Genomic DNA, 23,485 nt, shown 5'->3' with positions numbered 1-23,485 from the left:
CTGGCATCTGCGTTAACTCAGAACCTGCCACTGTGTCATTTATCTTGAAAGGCACCGGGGCAAAATAACTAGGTGCTTATGTTGGTGTGACATACTCCAAGAATAGGGTAGCTTAATCTTAAAGTCCACAATAGAAGATGTATGTCAACATGGTCTGCGAGTTTGGCCCAGAGATGTCAAGGCATCCTCACTGAGAAGTGCCCTTCTAAGATATGCCAGTGGGATACCTCTTACCTGAGTCCTCACAAGGGGTATTATCTCCAGGCCCCATACTCCTGCTCAATAATCTGTTCATAAAGTTGAGAATCAATTCGGCGTTTGTTTAATCATTTCTAACATGGAAATGACACTAAACGACAACAGATGCTGTTAATAAATACTAGGACTCTGCAGGGTTTGAAGTGGATGAAAAAGGTGGGTTTGAGGAAATCTCTGAAAGGGGCGTGGCCCATACACATTTATGAATCCTTTTCAAGAGGTGTGGCCTATGTAGTTAAAGGTGTGGCTTAAAACATGCAAACTAAAATCTTTTGCTTTAGACATTGTAACACCTGACTAGTACCCCAGTTCCTAGGTGAGCTTTCTAGTGTTATAATCAGACACGTCCCATGATACGGCGCCATCTGCATATTTCACACAGCATCACTTTCCTCTTCTGTGCCCTCTTTTCGCTCACTCATTGTTCATGTATTTCCTTGTATCTACACTTCAGCAGCTCCATCTATACACAAAATAGGGGGGTTGTAGGAGCACTCCGAATTTATCTGAAATTTACTGTTGTGTACACTGGTGCTGCGATTGTAAAAGGGTTGTCAGTCCTGGTTATGAAAGATCGTTATGGTGGTGTTGAGTTACCACCCAATCGCGCACTGTTCACGTGGCGCTATGGCGCTTTATGTAATCTTGTTGATACAAACTGTATTTTAACCACTCTAGTGTTTCATTTCATTCTTTTATTTCTTCTCTAACTCATATTATTTTTCATATAAGTTTTGATTGCATTATTTTACATGCATATAACTTTTCATCATTGACATTTATCACAGAACATTTTCATTTCATGTTTGTCAACATATACTTGGCACATATAATATGATGCTTATGATCAACATTTTTATGAATGAGCCCAATGCATTTCGGCACTCGAGTGTGCCTTCATCAGGGGCAGTATCTACAAAAGGAAATGGAAAAAACATGGTGTAAGTGTCTGTTTTTGGTGGGGGGTTCCATCTATGTATAACTGTGATGCGTGCCTACCTGATAATTCTGGTGGTCAGTGAACTGAATCCTGTCCCTGAATTTCTGTACAAAACATAAGTATAAGCCACTCTATGATAAGTCCATCTGCACATATATTATAACTCACAACTTGCCATTAGTTGTCCTACATACCTTGAGCAACTATATCTCGGATCTCTGGGAAGAAAGATAAGCAACCAGATTTTAATTATTTGTATTTGTGCATTCAAAACCTTTTCCTGCATTTTCTATTGTCAACATACCTTATTGGACTGTGCCTCAGGATTCTGAAACATATAAATCAGATCTATCTCTTAGTTTCTAATGGCTGTCAGTGAACTTCTAAAAAACGGCTCGCTGTAGCTTGCCGTATTTACCTTGTCTTGATCTGTGTCTTCTCGATCTGAAAAACCGAGATACAACAGAGTGAGCACCCTCGCAGTAATACCGAAGTATATACCACTGTTCTGATGGAAACGCTGGACCCATACCTGACATCAAAGTTACTGCCGCTCTAAAGGGTTTCCGTGTTCTGCTTCGCGTTTCGGTGGCACCAATGTCCGCTTATTATTGACTCCGCGAAACTCCGCGTCAGTTTCGCGGATCTAGAAACTAACGATGGACTAATAGACTCGATTAGAAGAATTCGTAGCGGCCATCTCAGACTAGTGAATTAAGTGTATGAGTTTGAGTCACTGGCGCCCTTGCCGCTCCAAACGATACCCTCGTCCTGCTTCACATTCCGATGACGCCACTGCCTGCCTGTTGCTGGCTCCGTAAAAACTCCGCGTCAGTGTCACAAAGTTGACAACAGACGATGGACTGATCAACCTGATCTAAGGGGTTCTAGGTCTTCGAAGCGGCCATATTAAACTAGTTAATAAAGAGATCGATTTAAAACAATGGCTCACCTGTGCCTGTTTTTTAATGTTGCTATATGGTGGAATGCTATACCTTAGATGAACCCTATCCGGAGTCTATGCTATTATTATCATCAAATGGCAAAATCAATGTTGATGTTGGATAGTTATCCTGCTGTTGTGACCATGTGGGTTGAACTGGATGTCTGTTTAAAAATGTATATTTTACAGGATCTGGTTTTAGTGGTATTGTGCATTTGTTAAACTACTAACTCATGTTATGTGCTCATCGTACCTAGGATGAGTTGTATATATCACTGACTCATGTAGAGGGTGCTTGTTATGTTAGGAAAGAAAACATTTAAGGACTGTGTTGGAATTCGATATTTTGAATATCATGTCATCATGTTATACAATATCTGAAAATTCAATGTTATAACACTATCCGATTGCTGATGGGTTTCACAACATTAATATCCAATTTGTGTCATCAAACACACTGTTACAGGACGAGGGTATCGTTTGGAGCGGCAAGGGCGCCAGTGACTCAAACTCATACACTTAATTCACTAGTCTGAGATGGCCGCTACGAATTCTTCTAATCGAGTCTATTAGTCCATCGTTAGTTTCTAGATCCGCGAAACTGACGCGGAGTTTCGCGGAGTCAATAATAAGCGGACATTGGTGCCACCGAAACGCGAAGCAGAACACGGAAACCCTTTAGAGCGGCAGTAACTTTGATGTCAGGTATGGGTCCAGCGTTTCCATCAGAACAGTGGTATATACTTCGGTATTACTGCGAGGGTGCTCACTCTGTTGTATCTCGGTTTTTCAGATCGAGAAGACACAGATCAAGACAAGGTAAATACGGCAAGCTACAGCGAGCCGTTTTTTAGAAGTTCACTGACAGCCATTAGAAACTAAGAGATAGATCTGATTTATATGTTTCAGAATCCTGAGGCACAGTCCAATAAGGTATGTTGACAATAGAAAATGCAGGAAAAGGTTTTGAATGCACAAATACAAATAATTAAAATCTGGTTGCTTATCTTTCTTCCCAGAGATCCGAGATATAGTTGCTCAAGGTATGTAGGACAACTAATGGCAAGTTGTGAGTTATAATATATGTGCAGATGGACTTATCATAGAGTGGCTTATACTTATGTTTTGTACAGAAATTCAGGGACAGGATTCAGTTCACTGACCACCAGAATTATCAGGTAGGCACGCATCACAGTTATACATAGATGGAACCCCCCACCAAAAACAGACACTTACACCATGTTTTTTCCATTTCCTTTTGTAGATACTGCCCCTGATGAAGGCACACTCGAGTGCCGAAATGCATTGGGCTCATTCATAAAAATGTTGATCATAAGCATCATATTATATGTGCCAAGTATATGTTGACAAACATGAAATGAAAATGTTCTGTGATAAATGTCAATGATGAAAAGTTATATGCATGTAAAATAATGCAATCAAAACTTATATGAAAAATAATATGAGTTAGAGAAGAAATAAAAGAATGAAATGAAACACTAGAGTGGTTAAAATACAGTTTGTATCAACAAGATTACATAAAGCGCCATAGCGCCACGTGAACAGTGCGCGATTGGGTGGTAACTCAACACCACCATAACGATCCATCTATACACAACACATCTATTTACCTATAAGCACTCTATTTTCTTTCTGTTGCACTGTCAATATGCCAACAGCTTTATATCGGCTGCACGCATACAATAATAACATGCTATCCTTCTCTGTACTCTGCAGAGGGATCAAGGATTGAGTGAGTGTATTTTAGTTTTAAATCTGTTTTATTGTTACAAGTTCTGCTCATCTGAGCATTTGTTTTAAACACCTTTATGACCCACGGAAAGGTAGTGTGAAAACCTTTCACTGCCTTCAGCCTCAACTCCAGAGCTCTCAATCGTGGCTAGTTTTAAACACTCACCCTCAAACTAATCTTCTAGGCGACACAATGCAAGATTAATATCTTTCATGAGAAAAACTGCAAAAACAACATCCTGTAAAAAGCAAACATTGTTGAAAAAGTAAATGAAGTAAAACATAAGAAATGTAAACAGGCGGAGCTGCTTCGCTCTCATGTGTAACTTTGATGGTTTTACTGTTATTGTTGCTATACCGGTTATGAGAGATCTATCAGTGTGTTTTTCTGTAACAGCATGAATATAGGTAATGGTAGGGATATGTCTCAAATTCAAGATTATATCACTGGCGGGTATGAGTCCGGGAGGGACCTAACTCATTTAAGGTCTTGACTATTCCTTCTCTTTTCCTGGACGACCAATGCCTCCGGCGCAGCATGTGCCACCTGCTATACATGGAAAAAGGAACACCGCACCTGAGCCGGCAAACATTCTGATAGGCCTGTCTTCTAGCACATGGGGCATGTAATCTGGAACTACTCTTTTTGAAATCATACATTTAAAGTGTCTGAAAAAGCATATGATTCTGATGAGTTTACTATTCAAGACACAGCTTCGGGGATGACGTGTGCAAACTTTAGGTGTTAAATTGATTCAAAATGGAAGGCTTTTTGGATTTTTATGGCGCCAAGAGTAGACGAGATCTATAAAGTAAGGATGCATTCGATAGTACCAGCCTTGAGTCTAGAGAGTCTTATGTAATCAATCTGCAGGCGTATGCAGAGTGAGATGCATAAAACTAGAAGAAATGACCACTGGGGAATGGGGATAGCAGATTACACTGTACCGAAAACATTAATGGTTCCAATTCAAAATACGTTTTTGTGTATTTGTCTTCTGTTCATTTCAATACACATTTTGACGATTTACAGCATAAAAGGTAAAAAATAGTCATACAGTGGCGCCCTAGTCTTAATACTGTATCGCGTTTAATAGCAGATTTAAAATATATATTTTTGGGGTAGTACAGACATGTAGAAAGGAAGAAGACAAGAAAGGGTATAGAAGGTATAAAGAAGAGGAGCAGAGGAGTAAAATACGAAGACACAAATGAACACAACAAAAGAAAAGTGCCTACTCGTACTGAAGACAGTAAAATGATTGCAGTCACGTGCTTCATTTGCAGTGGGTATCCCATTGGAAGCCCCCAAACGAGAGTCTTTGTCCCACAAACTCCATCTCATGTACAAGCCAGAGCATGACAGTTTGCAGGAGCCCACTGTTATACTCCTGAGCTGGTCATGCCCAATCCTAGGAAGATTCTGCTCTAATCTTTTCAAATATTTTTTTAGACTTACCTTCGACAGGGTGATTAGAATATTAAATGCTGAAATTCTGCATCATAGAATCTTCATTGATAGTCCTAAGCATTAGAATGCTATATCCATATTTGAATGGAAAAGGGTGAAAAGGTCAACGTGTCCAAATGTTGTGGTGCACCCTCAAGAACCTCACCCAGGCACGTTTTTCCAAATTTAGACTGCATGTAGTTCAGAAAAAATCTTCCCTAGATTACGTTGTTGCATCCCACAACTGCTGCCTTAATGTCTAGGTAATGAGGAAAAGTGCAGCTTGATGGGCTTACACTCTGAGTTTTAAAAAATGGCATCTCTCCCTTAAAGGCTCCAGGAGCTCTTTCCATGATGAGTTACACTAGCAGTTGCTTCTTTTCTTGTTCATTCTATTGGGATCCTGTAAGACACTGGTTGTTTTCACACGTATTGTTCTGAAAAAATGGCTCCCCCAAAATCTCTTTTCTCCTTTCACTCAATCTCTTTTACATTAATGTAGTAATGGACTCCAGACTAGTTGAGGTATTTCATGAAGATTTGTTGTAAGTTGGTAAGTAGCCTGGAACAAGCCCCACCAGGAGCAGCCAGCAGGCACCTCAGCCCCATCATAACTGTGGCTTATCGTCAACCAGCACCCAACATTCTGTAGTGCATCACAGTGCAGAGGCATTCCACTCGAAGGGCATAAAGTGGGTAAAGCCATACATAGGAATATACAATAGGCAGGATACAACATACCTCCTTTTCTTCCACAACAGAACAATGAACATAGAAGCATAGAAACTAAAAGAATGAGAAAGCGTCTGTCAAGAACTGTCTTTCAAGTGAACTGCTGCTTCCAAGACCTTTCGCTGCTTTGAGGACAATTAAATCTACCAAACCCTGCACCCTCGCCCACCCGCCTCCCGCCGCCTGACTCCTGCTCCATCTCGGGGTCTGGCCGCCGAGCGGAGCGCGGTGCTGGGCCTTGAAAACTACCTTACCCAGCATTCTCTGCGGCGCAATCCGCGTCATTTGCGCGCCAGGAGGCGCTTAAATTTACTGTCACCCCGGTCGAGGGGGGGAACTGTCTTTCAAGTGAACTGCTGCTTCCAAGACCTTTCGCTGCTTTGAGGACAATTAAATCTACAAAACCCTGTGCCCTCGCCCACCCGCCTCCCGCCGCCTGACTCCTGCTCCATCTCGGGGTCTGGCTGCCGAGCGGAGCGCGGTGCTGGGCCTTGAAAACTACCTTACCCAGCATTCTCTGCGGCGCAATCTGCGTCATTTGCGCGCCAGGAGGCGCTTAAATTTACTGTCACCCCGGTCGAGGGGGGGAACTGTCTTTCAAGTGAACTGCTGCTTCCAAGACCTTTCGCTGCTTTGAGGACAATTAAATCTACAAAACCCCGCGCCCTCGCCCACCCGCCTCCCGCCGCCTGACTCCTGCTCCATCTCTGGGTCTGGCCGCCGAGCGGAGCGCGGTGCTGGGCCTTGAAAACTACCTTACCCAGTATTCTCTGCGGCGCAATCCGCGTCATTTGCGCGCCAGGAGGCCCTTAAATTTACTGTCACCCCCGTCTCGCGGGACGCCGGGCAAAGCCCGGGCCAAGGGCGGGCCTGTTTAAGCCCGTTCAAGACCGGGTAAGACTGGACTGGGCCACCCTATTGACATTTTTTAAATCCTCAATCCATGTGATATATTATCCCCCCATTTATTATTGTGCCCCGGTGTCCTATAATAGTTTTTTGCATTGTGCTTATATTTATTTGTAAGTATGTCTCCTAGAACTACTAGAAGCACTAAACCATCACATGCAGTACAGAGAATAGGCCCAATCGACCAGTTTATTGCAAGGGCAAATTATGCCATAAATCAATGCGCCCTCTTGTTAGAAAGGAGGGTCTCCCAAGATTTGGCCGCAGCCAAACGTTCCTCTTTGGGCCTATTGGCAGCGGCTAAAACCCCATCGCGCAATTTAGATCAAGACGCACTATTAGAGACCCACTTGGTTCCGGGCATTGTAGATTTGTCGGTGTCTATAGACCTTTCAGCTACCCATATTTCACACTCCCCTACACTTCAATCACCTTTATCAATTGAGAGAACCCAGATTCTATTCTCAAACCCAACCTCGGAGGATTCTCATACCTCCAATACTAGGGGTCAGAGGGAAGGAGCCATCCCGAAAACTAGAAAGGGGAGAAAAGGGAAAAAGAAATCACAACAGAAAAATAATTTGCAGATTGGGCAGGGATCTCCGATACAACTTACTGCCCAGCCCTCTATTCCTGATCAAGGCATAAGTCAACCATTGCTTCCCCAGCAACAGGCCAGTCTTATAATGTCTGACATTATTAATCTTACACCAGATATCCCCAATGGTAATGTGGGAAGTGGGCGGGACCCTTGCACCCATGATATTCAAACACTGGCCTCACTAGAAGCACTGATCAAATTATATATGAAACCTATTGAGTTATCCCTGTCAAAAATCGAAAAAGCATTAGCAACTTTAGCATCCGAATTAAAGGCTAAGAAGACCCCAATTCCCACCCTTCCCCCTCCCGTGGTTCACACCCCCAATCCAAAAGTTAATAAAGTTGGGGCAAAGATAACCCATCAAAAACCCCAGACATCCAAAACTGTGACTACCGCAGCCACTGTCCACCAACAATCGTTAAGTACAATTGTGCAGCCAACACTAACAACTACAGCTGCAAAAAAGGGCCCCGCCACACCATCCCTTCCAGCTCCGCCTTTGTTACCTGTTTCTATCAGTACCAGTACCCTACCACATGCAATGAACTCCACAAAAACGCCAGCAACCAAAAATGCTGCTTATAATGCCAGGCGGAATGGAGCACGACCAGCACATCTGCCACCGGAAGCAACTCCATTTGTTGTTATAATGACCGGGGTTCCTGAGTTGCATCCAAATTCAGATGAACCAGGATGGTCCATAAAAAACAAGGTGCTATATTGGCTTTCAACCAACAGGCCACTTCCCCCTTATGCCAACAATAAAGTTACATCTGTTCGCAGGGTTCCTTGGGTAGGGAAGGAGGCAAAAACAATTCCTGGAGATTGCGTAATAATAAACTTTGAAGACCCCCAAACGTTTGAATACATCTCCTCTTGGGGTCCTCAAACATCCCCAGAAGGTATAGGCACGAAAAGACTGTCCTTTTTCTACCCTCCTGCTAAACGCTATGCTACAGGCCCCGAGTGGAACTGGACTCAGGTAGGAAGCTGGAATAGAAGACCAGATTGGACAGATTGGACCGGTCAAGGAGGCAGAGACACTATGCCATCTTTTGATTGGAGGGGTGCTCCCACGTTTAATAGATTTGGTTGTTTGGAGATGGTGGATTGACCACCATCGGCCAACAACCAGGACAGCAAGAACCCCCCCTTGTACCCCGTCTTTATCACCAAGTCCAGAACTTAATATTATTACCTCATCGACCCTGCTAGTATCTGTACTATTCTGGAACGTAGCAGGTCTTCGATCGAAGGTTTTACAAAAACCGTGGCTGGATTTTGTATCTATTCATCAGATAATTTGTCTGCAGGAGACCTGGGTAATAGACCCACTACACATACAAGGTTATAAAACATTCCACTCCCCTTCGCGTTCTACCACTCACGGTAGACCTATGGGAGGTCTAGCAGTATATATCTCTAACAACTTGGCAGTAAGGAATATTAACATTCTCCATACCACTTCGAACTACCAAATATTAATGGTTACTTTTAATAATTGTACGTCATACTGTATTGTTAACTTTTATAATAACCTATCCTCAGTAGACTGTGCGAAAACAGTTTCTGCAATTTCACTGTCTATAAATGAACAACACTCTAAACAACCATCACCCGTTTGCAACATACTATGGGGAGGGGATTTTAACATCCCACTGTGTGTTAATCATAAAAAAGGCATATGCGGCCTTACAGATGAAGATGACTGCCCATTGACACACTTCACCCACTCCCACGTAGGTGATTCTCTTAACGACAGTCTTGCGTCTTTAGAATTGGCGTACGCTAATGAACTTGTGGATCCTCCCGTGGTATTTAAACCCACTTTCCACGGCAGGGGTTGGTCTAGTATCATAGATTTTATTTTGTGTTCTTATTTTTTAAAGGGCAAACTTATTCAGTTCACAACAGGTTCAGTAAATTCAGGCGATCATTTCCCCAATAGTATCACCCTTAAGTTAACCTTGAACGAACCTGATCCTATCAGGAAGAGTTTATTGTCACAGAAATCCCTGACCATGGATAGAACCAATGGTTTCTCAGTGAAATGGTCAAAGATAGACCCTATAATAACTACGAACAAGGTTATATCTGAGGCCCCTCCATGGATAAACACCTGTTTGTCGGAAGATTCAACCCCCGAGCAAATTATATCTAGCTTCAGGGAGATTCTAAGACTTATCCAGGCCGAATTACTCCGTCATCACAAAGCGGGCAATCAACCTGCGTCAAGGTGGTTTAACTCTGAATGTCGTAAGGCGTTATCCGCCCTAAAAAAGGCGTTGCATAACCCAGTTAGAGATAAAAACGAAGTAGCCAAACTTAGATCTGAGTATAAACAGGCCCAAATTAACTGTAAAAAAGATCACAAGAAAAAACTGTGGGCCCAACTCCATGAGAGCTGTCTTAGTAAGGACAGCTCCCAGTTTTGGCAGGTAGTCAAATCTCCTTTCCTGGCTGAAGTTAATTCTCATCAGCATCTGGATGTGGCCGTGACTGCGGACGAGTGGGTGACTCACTTTTCAAAGATCTTTAGTGATTCCCCCTCGGCCTGCGCAGCACAGGCTGTATCGTCTCCTGATTCCATCAAAATGGAGGTATTTCCAATAGATCTTCATTTTTCCTTAGGTGAGATCGTTCATGCTTTATCTTCCTCAAAAACCGGTAAGGCTCCCGGCCCTGATGGGGTTCCCCTTGACATCTTTGTCACCAATATTGACTTATGGTCACCAATCATCACCCAGGTGATGGCGGCAGTCTCAAAAATTGGCCTATTGGATTCTTGGTCTTCTTCCATACTCCTCCCAATTTTCAAAAAGGGCGACAGAAATAACCCAGCCTGCTACAGGCCCATCTCCCTCTTGGATTCATTAGGGAAGGTCGCGGGTCGCCTAGTCCTGGAACGTCTCGAGGACTGGGCGACAGAGAAGAACATCATTACCGACCTTCAATACGGTTTCCGGGAGGGACTGGGCACTGTTGAACAGGCCTTAAATTTAACCCTTTTAATAAGAAAGTATGCGGGAGTCAAACGGGGCAATTTATACCTGGTCTACGTCGACCTTAGCGCAGCGTTTGATTGTGTGATACATGCCAGGTTGTGGTCTATCCTGGAAGAGTTGGGCGTCGATCCTCTACTTATCAAGTTCCTGCGGGAGCTGTATTCCGACGCCTCGGCCTGCGTAAGGTACGGGATAGGTGGAGAATTATCACCCACATTCCCCATAACGCGAGGAGTTAGACAGGGCTGTGTCCTGGCTCCCTTCCTGTTTAACTTATATACTAACGGGCTGGAAGCAGCCATGTTAGAAGGGAGCCAGGACTTACCAACCATCAACCATCGCCCTATTCCAGCATTACTCTATGCCGATGATTCTGTCATACTTGCTAGAACTTTAGTACAGCTGCAAAAACAATTGGACAAATACTGTAAATATATGCTTTCATTGGGGCTAAAAGTGAATAAAAGCAAGACTTTCGTCATGACTACGGGTCCGAAAGTAAAAAGTTCCAAGCATCTTTTTATCGACCAAACCAAATTGGAACGAACCAAGGAATATCCTTACTTAGGCATTTTAATTGACGAACAGTTAACCTGGAAAAGGGCGATGGTAAGCAGGAAGCTGCTCTACCAGCGAGCGACCTCGGCGCTTGTTTCTTTTTCTAGAAAATTGGGCAAACTAGCTCCTTCCGAGTTGCTCAAAATATACCAAGCTAAATGCCATAGTATTGCAACATATGGTTCAGGTGTCTGGGGTTATGTAAATACTGCAGTATTGCAAAAAATCCAAAATGGCTTTACTAAATATCTCCTGGCACTCCCACAGAGTGCCCCTATATACGGCTGCCATATCGAGCTTGGTATTGACTACCTTTCGGACTACATCAAATGCCAACCAATCCTCCTATGGCACCGTATTTGGACTAAGCCACAATGCCATTTAACACGTGCCCTGATCTCTGACTGTTTACAAATGATATCCTGGAAAAGAATTCCATGGCTAACTTATGTTGACAACTTTCTGAAAGACCTGAACCTCACCCACTATTTTACTGAGCCATCTTCCCTACCTGAGATAAGTAGAAAATCTTTGAAAAATCACTGTCTCAATCATTTAAGAGAACTGCGTCTCGTAGGTGAAGTAGATAAGCAAATGAATGCTCAAGTATTGATGGTCCAGGTCTCTCCTGGCATTCAGCCTTATCTTACATTTTATTTATCAAATCATGAAAAATATCTATTAACCAGGTTTCGTTTTAATTTGTTTTTTCGTCTTGTTACCTTCCCAACAGTATTAAATTGGTCCCATGATTTAGCTAAATGTCCGTGCGATCAAGTCTCCCCCCAAACAACTATTCATGTTGTCTTGTTTTGTTGCTACTATGATCAACCACGCAAACGTTGGCTCATTCCTTTGTTGCGCCAAATGGGGTTGAGGACCTGTCGTCCGGCACTTTTAGCACTTCAGCAGCTAGACTCACAGTATGTCGCAAAGAACGTAGCGCTGTTTTTGAAATCAAGTTTAACAATCCGTAAGAGTATGGGGATAATGTCCAACTGAACACATGATTATCCGAATTAATTTTTGTATACAGACTTAAAATATAATCTTTTTAAGCTTTTATGTTCTATCCTGTAATGTAATAATGTGATTTTACCTGAATGTATTCAATTTGTATGACACACTTTTTATGGTTATCAAAATGTTAACCGAATAAAAGATTTTTGACTGACTGACTGAGAAAGCGTAACGATCATTACCTGCTGACACACCCACTGGCAAGACAGATGTAACAGGAGGCACTGCAAATGTAACAGGAGGCACTGCACAGCATGAGCGGTACCTTCTCTGTAAACACAAAGCAATGAAAAATGCATAAAGTAAAACAATTAGACTTGAGGAGTAAAACTCAAACTGTAAACTTGCAAAAAGATTTGAATCCATTTGAAAATAGATTTGAAAATTGATTTAGATAGAGATGTGCAATCCAAACAGGGAAAACTGCACGCACCCATGAACAAGAGATAATTGTGTAATCCTTGCTAGGCAATACTGCATAAATTGAAATTAAGTAATGTTGTACAAATAGAAAATGTCGAGAAAATAGAGTAATAGAACTTTAGAAAACGTGCAACTTTGAAAATGTGCACCCTGGTCAATATCGAGCAGAGGTCACTTGAGGAATGTGTACATGTTGAACTAATGTTCAACATGTACACCATTGAGATAGTTTATAAATAAATAAATAAAATAGAAATTGCACATATGCAAAACTGTAAAAGATAACAATTGAGAAACTGTAACATAAAATGTATAACTGTACCAAGTAAAATGTATACACACACTGGAAGAGAGAATGGAATAGTCCCCATCCCCAAGATTGTACAATACGTCCAAGTAGACTCTGAAGGGATTTAAAAACCACAATTAACTGGTTCTGTCGATGGAAATGTTCCCTGTAAGCACCAATGTAAAACAACAAGACTAGATAAGCGAAAACTCATACAATAGGCTAGAAACTAGATTTAACTACAATCCACCAAGGGAATACTGCAAAATTGAAATTGAGACTTTTGATAACGTACAAACTGGAAAACCTTGAGCAGAAGTAACTAGACAAAAGTTCCCAAATTGAAATACATTGAAATGTGCAATCCCAGCTAAGGAGAACTGCACAAATAGAAATTGAAAACATCGAGTAGTTGAACTTTGCAATACCTCGTGAAAATACTGGGCAAATTGAAATTGAGTAATGTTGCACAAATTAACATTGAGAGAAACTCGAGTAATTGAACCTTGTAAACCTTACAAGGAAATATTGCACAAATTCAAAATAGAGGATAAAGGCATACAAGAGAATAACAGTATGTAATAGATCTTTTGAAAACGTGTAACTTTGAGAACATGCAAACCTGGACATCCTCACGCAGATGTCACTTGACATGCACACATTGAAAATAGAGAGGAACGAGTAATGTGCACACTGGACAACCTCATGTAGAGGTACACCATTGAATTAGAGCGAAATTACACACATCCAGTCTTGCAAGAAATAACAGAGGAAACCGTAACAACAAAATGTATAAAAGGCTCAACCACAATGCACATAGCGAAACCGGCCCAAATACAATTTGTGATCACATTTTACTTGAAAAGCTAAAGTCAAGTCTAGACATGCATGTGAATTGAAAAGATTGAACAAAAGAGTAACACTAGAACAAATTGCAGTACAATTTGAAACCATACATAAGCAATCAATAGCATTTTAAAATTGAGAAGTACACCACCACACTGCACATAGTGAAGCATTGAAGTCCAAAGTAGATACAGGTAACAAACATCATGGCAGGAAAACAATTCCATTGATACTCATGGTGCAACACTGCCATTCTTTGAAGAAAGCTTTATTGAGAGTGAACATCATGAATGGAAAAGAGGACCAAGATCTTGATGTGAGACGCCAATACTGAGATGGCGACACGTTACCAGACTTTTGTGCCGGATGGCTGTAAGGTCAGCCGCACACCAAAACTTGAAAGCATTTGAAGAAGGTGTAACAAAAGGAAAAGTGGACGATGTCACCGGAAATGCACGAAGACTTCGATGGACACTGGCAAGAGGGTAATAGTGCATGTGCGGAGGTGCACCTGTTTTGAAAAGTAGCACAAGAGAGGAATTTTCACAAGACAGTAGAACTGCCATAAATACAGGGAAGGTGTGGGGCCCAAAATAAAATTGAAATTGACTCACCCCATACGTTAATGGATATACAAGTAACGTGGGTGGCAGGTGTGAGAAGTTGGCCTGATATATGATGTTCACTAGTTCTAGTGATCACCTTGTATCAGTCCAAACAACCCTTATGGTGATTGGTTGTAAGTCAACCTTATAGACCAGCTATCCTAGTGGTAGCATGGACAAAGCAGTCTTAGGCTAAACTCTTTTGGCATGTGAAGCCAGCTGTTTTACCACATATAACCCCTTGAATACCAAGTGAAAGGACACCACACAGGTTGTTATGAAAATAAACAAGTATTTATTAACTAACATACACCTCTGAACTCTTTGAGATCAGAGGGCTAAGCACATGACAATCTCTTAGGAAAAATACGTTTAAGTTGCACAAATTACAAACCATATACTAAGTGGAATGTGAAAGTCGATAATAGGAATGGAGCTGTCCAGAGGCTGTAGGATCGCTGGGACCACGCTATACTAACTCTAGGTAGGTAATAGGAGGCCCACGGAACGCGTGTGCAGAGTGTGAACTCACACGCGAGATGCGGAACAGTGTCTATGGACAGTACAGTTCAAGAAAAAGGTGAGTACGGACAATCCTGACTAGGTAGAACTAAAACGACTGTGGAACTGGACACTAGGAGAGTCAAGCTACCCTTGAGCACCGAAATGCTCGTGTTACCTCACCCACGGGCTGCTTGTGCATAGGTGCCAAGTCGTGTCGGGTTCCGGCGTTGAAGTCTATGGAGCCTGGAGGAAAAGATGCTGCAGGCGGTCAGGAGGAAGATGTCCGGTGTGATCTACGGGTGGATCAGTGAAGAGAAGAACCTGAAAGCAGAGGGGACAATGTTCAAAGTCACTAGCCAGTGACTGGAGTGGACCAGGAGTGGAACCAGATGTCGTTGTCGCGATCAGGTGAGGGTGGACGCTTGTCTCTGCAGCCACGTGGACCAGGTGGTGTCTTCGACGACCAGGATGGAGGCACGAGCTGTCCCACGCAGGCTCTCGCTGTCGGCGGTGTCGGCTTCGGATTCGGAGTCAACAGGCCTTGGCAAAGGCAACCCACGCGGTGAGTGGAAACGGCGTCTGGAGTGGACCAGGAAAATCCGGGGTGCTCCTCTTTTGGAAGGAAGCAAGGGCCAGTCTGGAGCAACCAGACCAGCAGTGAAGATTTCGGAGTTTGTCGTCTAGGAGGTCACTAGCCAGCCGGCAAGTGACCAGACAACGCGCCGAACAGCAAACAGGCAGAAGGGCCCCTCGCCGATCTCGGTGATGCTGGAGGGCTGGTCTTCGGTGCAGGAGCTGCTCGAGGTCGGGGCTTCTCAGTCCCCAAAGCACTTGGACGAGGATGCATCTGAAGTCGTGCTGGAGAGAAGTGCTGCTTCTTTCAAGATGGCCGGTCCCACGTGTCTCGTCGCACCCACGGATCTCAGCTGTGCTGCAGATGTAGGTAGAGGTCGGAGAGGTCTGGGAATCTGGGTCTCGTCGGGCTCTGAAGTCTGGATCCTTGCAGGAAGACGACAAAGGGAAGCCGCTGGACGCTGATGGTGCCTGCTTGTGCAGGGTGGACACTCCTTGCCCACAAGGGAGATTTCTTCAGTCTTCTGTGGAGCAGACCGTCGAAGTCCAGAGTTTCTTCTTGTAAAGTTGTTCAGGATAATCTAATTTGGAATGGGACCAGCTCCTACCTTTATCCGGCTAAAGGGGGCTGTACTACGACTAGGTCCCTCCTCTGGGTGGGACCAGGAAGGGGGGTGGTTACACCCCCTATCCTTTGTCCAGTCTTGCGCCAGCTCTGGGGCTGGAGTGCCCCAAGAACTTGTTTAGACCGGAGTATGCACAGGGACACCTTGTGTGTCCCAGGCATGTCTCATTCCTTTCAGCCCTGTCCTACCTAATACATAAAATCCTGTCTGGGGCGGTGCTAGCACCTCCCAAGGCAGGAAACCCTTTGTCCAAGCCTCCCTTGCTGGAAGGACTCTCAGCTGCAGGAGGTCAGGCTTGTGCCTGTGGTGGCAGCATCCATTTTGTGATGCTGAGGCTTGAGTTAACTTTAACTGGGGTTCACAGTTACATATATGTCGTGTCCCTCTAGAAGGGTGGAATGCTACCTCCGTCGCCAGAATTGGCGAGGGGGTAGTATTCCAATTCGTATGACACCTTACTCGACATGTTTTGATAATGTTATACCAAAGTTGGCAATAACCGCGAGGATTATAATGCACTTAAGAGTATATGGTATAGTGTTATCATGGAAACAGCTAAAGGACTTGGTTCCGAAAGCTGCAGACAGGCTCAGCTCATGCTAGAGCACCATATCACCTAATTCCAAGCACTCTGCCTTCAGGATTGTTAAGGCCTGCCATAGGAGTGACTGATAGCAGGATATGTGTCCATTTTAGGGTTAGATATACCTACCTACCTAGATTTTCCTGGTCCACTCCAGACGCCGTTTCCACTCACCGCAAGAGGCAAGAAAAATGTAGAAAAAGCGAAAACGACATCACAATCATTATCCGTGTTGAATTCCCTGATCACTGCTGAAAACATTGAATCCAACATGCTTAGCGGCAAAGCCTAGCTCGACATAGGGCACCAATACCACCATTCAGGTACACCGTCAACATCAAAGCATTCAAAATGGATATTAGCCTTTCCATCTATGACAAAGCATTCCTAATGCACCATAGTGTCTCCTTTGCCTTTAATCAGTGCAATCCAGTTGACATCAGCATAACATTGATTGGCAACACTACTGCAGTCATGCCACCTCTCAATATTTCGCAGATCTATGTTGATGTTTTTGACTTGACATTCTCCTCCGAGCTCCCTAAGAAAAAGGTGCAGGCTGTCACCAGCTGCAGAGCTGTCTGCAGTCTATGGTGCCTTCTCACTTGGTCATCCAGTCTAAATTCCCTGTACAGACTCAGCTACTCTCCTCTTAACCTTGGTTTACCTACAAGGATGGTTCGAGGGAGACATTGACACATATGCTAATAACGCGGCAGCCATGATGAAGATCCTGAGGTGGTCAGGGTCTGCCTCATATCCCTCAATCTCCTTTGAGAGATTAGAACTGTCCAGATAAGCCCGGGAGACACAAGCAATGCAGATCTTCACCTGTATCATGCTGAGATGAAGGGGACTCAGTCTTCATATACACCCACATGTTCTGCAGGCTCCACAACGAGGATCGCTGGTGGATGAAATAACACGCTTGAATGTTGTTCTAGTGAGCAGAGCTTCAAACGTGAACATCCCCATAAAAGCATCAAACATATCCGTGTCTACAATCATGGATACCATTTAGCTGAGGACATAGCCAAGGCCTTCTCTTCCATTGATGTGGGTTTACTGGAATTAGTGGAGTAGAAATTACTCCCATTTCTCACTGTTAAAGCATCAACTCTGGTTGCTGTAGAAATATTAGTCTCCTCAACTAGACCTGGATTTTCTCAAAACAGATCCACTGCCTTTAGAAGGATGCATGCCTTTGGAAATTTCTTTTTCGGGGCCAGATACAGATAGTAGGACGATATGCAGAACAAAAGCTATATCACTAATGACATCCAATACCACTGCTTTCCTGGGACGCTATGTCAGGCAAAGTTGTAATGGCCTTTGCTGAGGAGCTGCCAAGACCTTGTGTGCATCACTTTGAAGAGATGATACGAGTAGGCTGTCTGATGTCCATTCAGCTGTTTAGTGTGGCTTAGATTTGATGTCATTTGCAGCATCAGACTAGTGCCTTTTAGTCACTGTGTGGCATTTATAGTGGTTGTGCCTCACTCACTGCACTAAAGCCTGATATAAAACTTACAATACTTAGTCCCTTGTTCTCTGGTTCTTCATTGTTTGGTTACATATTCACCCTGTATTTTTGATACGATTGGGTCCCATGCTTTTTCAAACTTGCACCACATAAAAATGGTGCTGCCCTGTGTAAGATATCGGGCAGCTCATCCTCTGATTCTGAAACAACGACAAATAGAGAAAATGTGTAGTGATATGTGGATTACAAGCTTATACCCAGATTCCAGTTGGTGATTGCTTGAGCGAAAGTTCGGTGGTAAACATTGTGGGGAGTGAAGGTAGGTATTGATAGACCCGGCATACAGATGAAAATGATTGTACTATACTTTAATTCATATGTAGTCCACGTTTGTCACAGCAACATGTGACTTCTTGATACAGAAAATGTTTAAATCAAGTTTGGGGAAAAATAAAAATATCTTGCACTCCAAAAATGATGCATCCTTCTATATTGATATCCATCTAGCTGTCAAGACTTAAATAGAAGTATTTCACAGTAAAAATTCTAAATAAAAAATAAAAAACTCCATACAAAAACATGCAATTGAACCAGTCTGTGCTCCACACAGGAGGAACGGATGTATTCAAGATATTCTGTGGTTTCGAAAATTCAGCTCAGTATTAGATACATGCGTTATCAACAAGGGGGTACAGAAGGAACGTTTCCCCATGCTAAGCCCTTAATCAAAATTTCTCTCACCTCAAGCAAGAGGATTGGGTTAACATTGTGGATCTCCAAGATGCATGCTTCCACATTCTGATATCGCAGTAGCACAGAATGTACTTGAGCTTTGTACCAGGAACGTCACACTTCCAATATGCAGTGCTTAGTTTTCGGTCTGATACCCTCCTTAGGCGCTTACAATGTGCATGGCAGTTAGAGCAACCCACCTTTGATGTAAAAGAATAGTTATTTTTCCTCGCCTAGATCATTGGCTTATGAAGGCTCACAGCCCACAGAAAGTGGAGCATAACTTTGGAACAACAGCACCTCTGTTACTCAGTCTAGGTTTACAGATAGCATCCTGAAGTTGGTAACATCCCATTCAAATTGAATCTTGTCTGGTTCTCTTCCAGGGGATCCTCAGCATTAGTCATAAGCACTGAATATTCCCACCCATTTGTGGGACCCCGGAAACAATATAAAAATATATATGTAAAAAAACCACATATATCTCGCTCCCTATATATGTATGTACATATATTATTTTTCTCATACCAATGCAGCCCCAAAACCAAGGCTAGACAATGTAAACACATATAACAAAAAACACATTAGGTCAAATAGTCGTTGAACTTTGTATTTTAATGAGTAAAACCACTCATAAATCCTGAAAATTGCTCATAAAAGACATTGTCAGCCATAGGCTGCATTGAAAAGCAATAACACAGAAACTGAAAGCATTTTCAGCTAAAAACTGGCACCGTGCTTTTAAGGCAGCCATGACCCCAGGCTTCCCATCATGCCTCAGGGGTGACAGTTAGGTCAGTTGTTCTTTCCGGCTCCTTCTGTTAGGACCCTGGCCAAACAGCTCCCACCTTTTTTTTTTTTTGGACTTTGTCAGAAATTCTTGGTGTTTTACTTCAATTTTTGTATTCACTCGACGTTTTTTTGCCTTAGAGAGATAGTGCTGCCTTTTTTGAGTTAAAAAAAGGTGAATTTTTTGTCAAAATGCCTTCACTTTTTGACTCCTGCCTTTCCTGTGGGAAGAAAAAGGCTTGGACTGATACACATCTTCCTGGCACACATTCTGCAGGAAATTGTGATGACTGCAAGTCCTTGTCAAGGAGAACTCTCAAGGACAGAGAAAGAATTCAAATTTATGGACTTTCTGAGAGAGGTAGGTCTCCAAAGAGACAGAGAAAGCGGAGGACGCGGACGTCGAGAGATGTCCCGACTTGTTCTTCTTAGGCGTCGGGATCGGCGTAGAAGGTTCCATCGACGATGAGTCAACTTCCCTCAACGGTGAAGACTTCGGCGTCGAGAGTCAAGGTAACTCCGCTGCCGTCAACCGGGCGACGTGCAGCGTCGAGAGAGAGGTCTCCGTTGGAGCAGAGGGGCTCGACCTCGAGACCTCCACTGTCGAAGCCTCCGGTCCAGTCTTCGACGTCGCAGCCTCCGTCGTTGCCTAGTCATTGGTGTTCGACGTCGAGGCATCCTCCGTCGGCGTCTAGTCATCGACGCTCGGCGTCGAGGCATCCTCCGTCGTCGCCGGGCCATCGGCGTTCGACGTCGAGGCATCCTCTGTCGCCGTCCAGTCATCGACGTTCGACAGTTGACGTCGAGGCATCCTTCGTCTGCGTCCCATCATCGACGTCGAGGCACTCTCCGTCGACGCCAGGACATCGGCGTTCGACGGCGAGACATCCATCGAAGTCCAGTCGAGGGCATTCGGCGTCGAAACACCCTCCGTCGGCGTCCAGCTATCGACGCTCGACGTCGAGAAGGCCTCCGTCGACGTCTCCTCACAGGCGTTCGACGTCGAGACAGGTGTCGTCAAGGCAAGGGTCTCCAGTACAATCCCAGCAGTCTTAGCCAGCAGTGGCGCAGCAGACCAAGACGTCGAGTTGTCCGGTTCCATCTCCAGGTCAGCAGAGGTCTCCAAGATCCGCCTCAGCTGCGGGAGGTGTACATGGCTCTCCAGTGAGCGTCAGTCGCTCTACCAAGCGGAAGAGAACACCAGAACACAGTGATTCGCAGAGTTGCTCGAGATCCCAGGCGTCTCCTGTGAGCCTGTCTTCATCCTCCTCAGGCTCCTCTCCTGTTCATCGAGGTGGATCACCGGATGTAGTCATTTATTCATCTGACAGCGAGGGATCAAGGCGTTCTCCTGCACATCCCCCGCATGGACAACAGGATCCAACACCTTCTGCACACTCCCCAGTGAGGGACACTGCGCAGAAGTCACCTAGGCTGTCTCCAAGATGGTATAGGCCTCTCCACCACTGGGCTACAGACAAGGAGACGGCGTCTAGAATGCAAGAGCCTATCTCCAGGCCAAGAGAACAGACACGCTCTCCGGTGAGGCCCAGAGAAAGATCACGCTCCCCGGCACGGCACAGAGAAAGGTCACGCTCCAGGGTGCGGTCCACCAGGCGAAGAACAAGATCTAGGAGCAGAAGGAGAGATCGAAGATCTCCTACTCCATCTTCTTCTCCTACACGCTCTCATAGGGACTACTCGCCTACTTTGACGGACTCTCCACCATCAAGGATATCTCCGATTGATGATATCTTCACGTTTCAGGACATACTGGGTTGGAGGGGCTCTGAAACTGGGAGTGCCCTTAACAACTCCACAGATCAAGACCTCCGTGATCTTTGAGACTCTGCATCACAGGTCTGCACCCAAACCTCTGTTGCCGTTGGTACCTGGGGTTATAGAGCCGGTGATGGAGGTCTTTCTCACTCCAACAATGGCAAAAGATGCTCCGGCTAGGATCCTCAAGAAGTACCGGTCGCCAGAGGAGGACCCTCTGTTTCTCAGAGCTGATCCGCCCCTGGACTCAGTAATAATCGCAGCAGCGAAAAAGTCCAGTGCGGTCGCCTCCTCCTCCACTGTACCTCCAGACAAGGAGAGCAAGACACAAGGTTTGTGGGGGAGACGAGTCTGTACTACTTCATCCTCCTTCCTCAAATGTCCAACGCAGCAGCCCTTTTGGGGCGTTATGACAGATCCCTGTGGGATTCCCTACAGCGTTTAGTGGAAAAACTCCCTCAGGAAAACCGTAAGGACTTTGAGGAGATTCTCTTGGAAGGCAGCCAAGTCTCCAACCAAGTCATTAGTGCCGCAGCTGACAGAGCTACCCTCGCGGCTCATGGGCTATGCCCATGGAATATAAATACAAAAAGGGGGAAAAGGGGGTCCTAGGGGACGTTTACCGACCAAGCATTGCCACTGCCCCTATATATACATATCAACCAACAAAAAGTAGCAATGGGTCAAAGAGAACAAGCAAACTACTAACTATGTATCTGTTAGGACGTGACCTCAACTGTTGTTGTAGAACAGCGAAATCAAACATAGGGTACTTTCTCAGTAAGAAAAAATCCCCATCAGATTACCAACCTGTACCACCCTACATCATCTGGGATCCTTCACCATGAAGGTAGATTGTTGTACCCTCAGTAGATTTGGCAAAGCTAAGCCTAATCTCACCTATATGTCCCAGTGCTAGTATAGTGAATCTAGTTGTCAAGTGGCAACTGACTAGCAGTGCTGAAATAGTGAAAATGATAAGTGACTAATGTGAAAGCACATAAAATTGGGTAGTTAAGGGGTAAAATATTTTTTAATGAGCACCTCTTCACTCCCAAGTTAAAAACAGTGCAAGTAGTAGTGTAAACAAATAACTACTAAAATGGATATTGGGTCGACATGTTTCTGCAGTTAAACGGGGCCAAGAGGTCTCCTACTGCTTCTTCAGGACCATGAGTGCTACTGCTAGATATGAGTGAAAACAAGTGAAACAAGAATTTATATCACCTGGAGTTCTCCTGATTTTGTGGTCCAATGTGCACCAATATATCAAAAGGAACAAACAAACAGATACATAGAAAGAAAGACATACACATCATAATTAGTAGTGTATCCATGTCACATTATATCATCAAGATTCATTAATCATTTTTAGGACAGACATGTCTGTATGTCATATTTATCTGGAGTGACATACAGTGATAATTTATCAACTTGATTACATTGTCACTCACCTATATGGCAGGAGAATGCAACCCCACCTCACCTGGCCACAGCGCAGGAAAAACGGAGCACCACTCTGATGGGGGGAAAAAAAGAAAGTATCAAAGGAAGGACCTCATGATTCGCAAATGCTTGTTCGTATGAACAGCTCAAGGCTTAAAAAAGTATCGTAATTTCATCTATATATTGTTGATGTTCTTTGATGGTACGTAACACCTCTGTAGTAAATGTTGCAGCGAGTTGTTGCAAGTTATTGCAATCAGTAGCTATATGTAACCAAACCACAACGGTCGAAAGCTGATTCATAAGCTAGGGTTGCACAAAACACTGAGTGCGTCGCTGTGGCTGTTGGAATTGTCATTAATTTTGCCGTGATAAGTCCAATCTCGTGTTTGTATATTCACACTCGTATAGAACGGTATCTGTCCGCTTTTATGGCATGTCAAGATCAGTAGCTTAACACTTTATTAGCGTTCACACACCCATTCACATTTACAACTGCCCATTGTGAACGCCACCCAGTTTTGTGGAAGCAAATCGTGTACCTGGCATGTACACGCTGGGTCCCCTGCTCGTTCGTTCGCGTCGAACTCGACACAAACTATCCGATCAAAATCCATAGGAGTCGTTTAGAAATTG

The 23,485-nt window shown here is 44.0% G+C and overlaps 1 protein-coding gene across 3 annotated transcripts in view; it reads left to right on the top strand.

Moving 5' to 3' along the window:
* Positions 1 to 23,485, top strand: part of UNC13B (unc-13 homolog B) — a 3,024,149-nt gene that overhangs the window by 962,369 nt on the left and 2,038,295 nt on the right. The gene's annotated exons all lie outside the window — the stretch shown is intronic.

This window comes from Lissotriton vulgaris, chromosome 3_1, assembly GCF_964263255.1.
Source record: "Lissotriton vulgaris chromosome 3_1, aLisVul1.2, whole genome shotgun sequence".
NCBI classification, from domain to species: domain Eukaryota; kingdom Metazoa; phylum Chordata; class Amphibia; order Caudata; family Salamandridae; genus Lissotriton; species Lissotriton vulgaris.
This window is presented reverse-complemented; position numbering and strand designations above follow the sequence as displayed.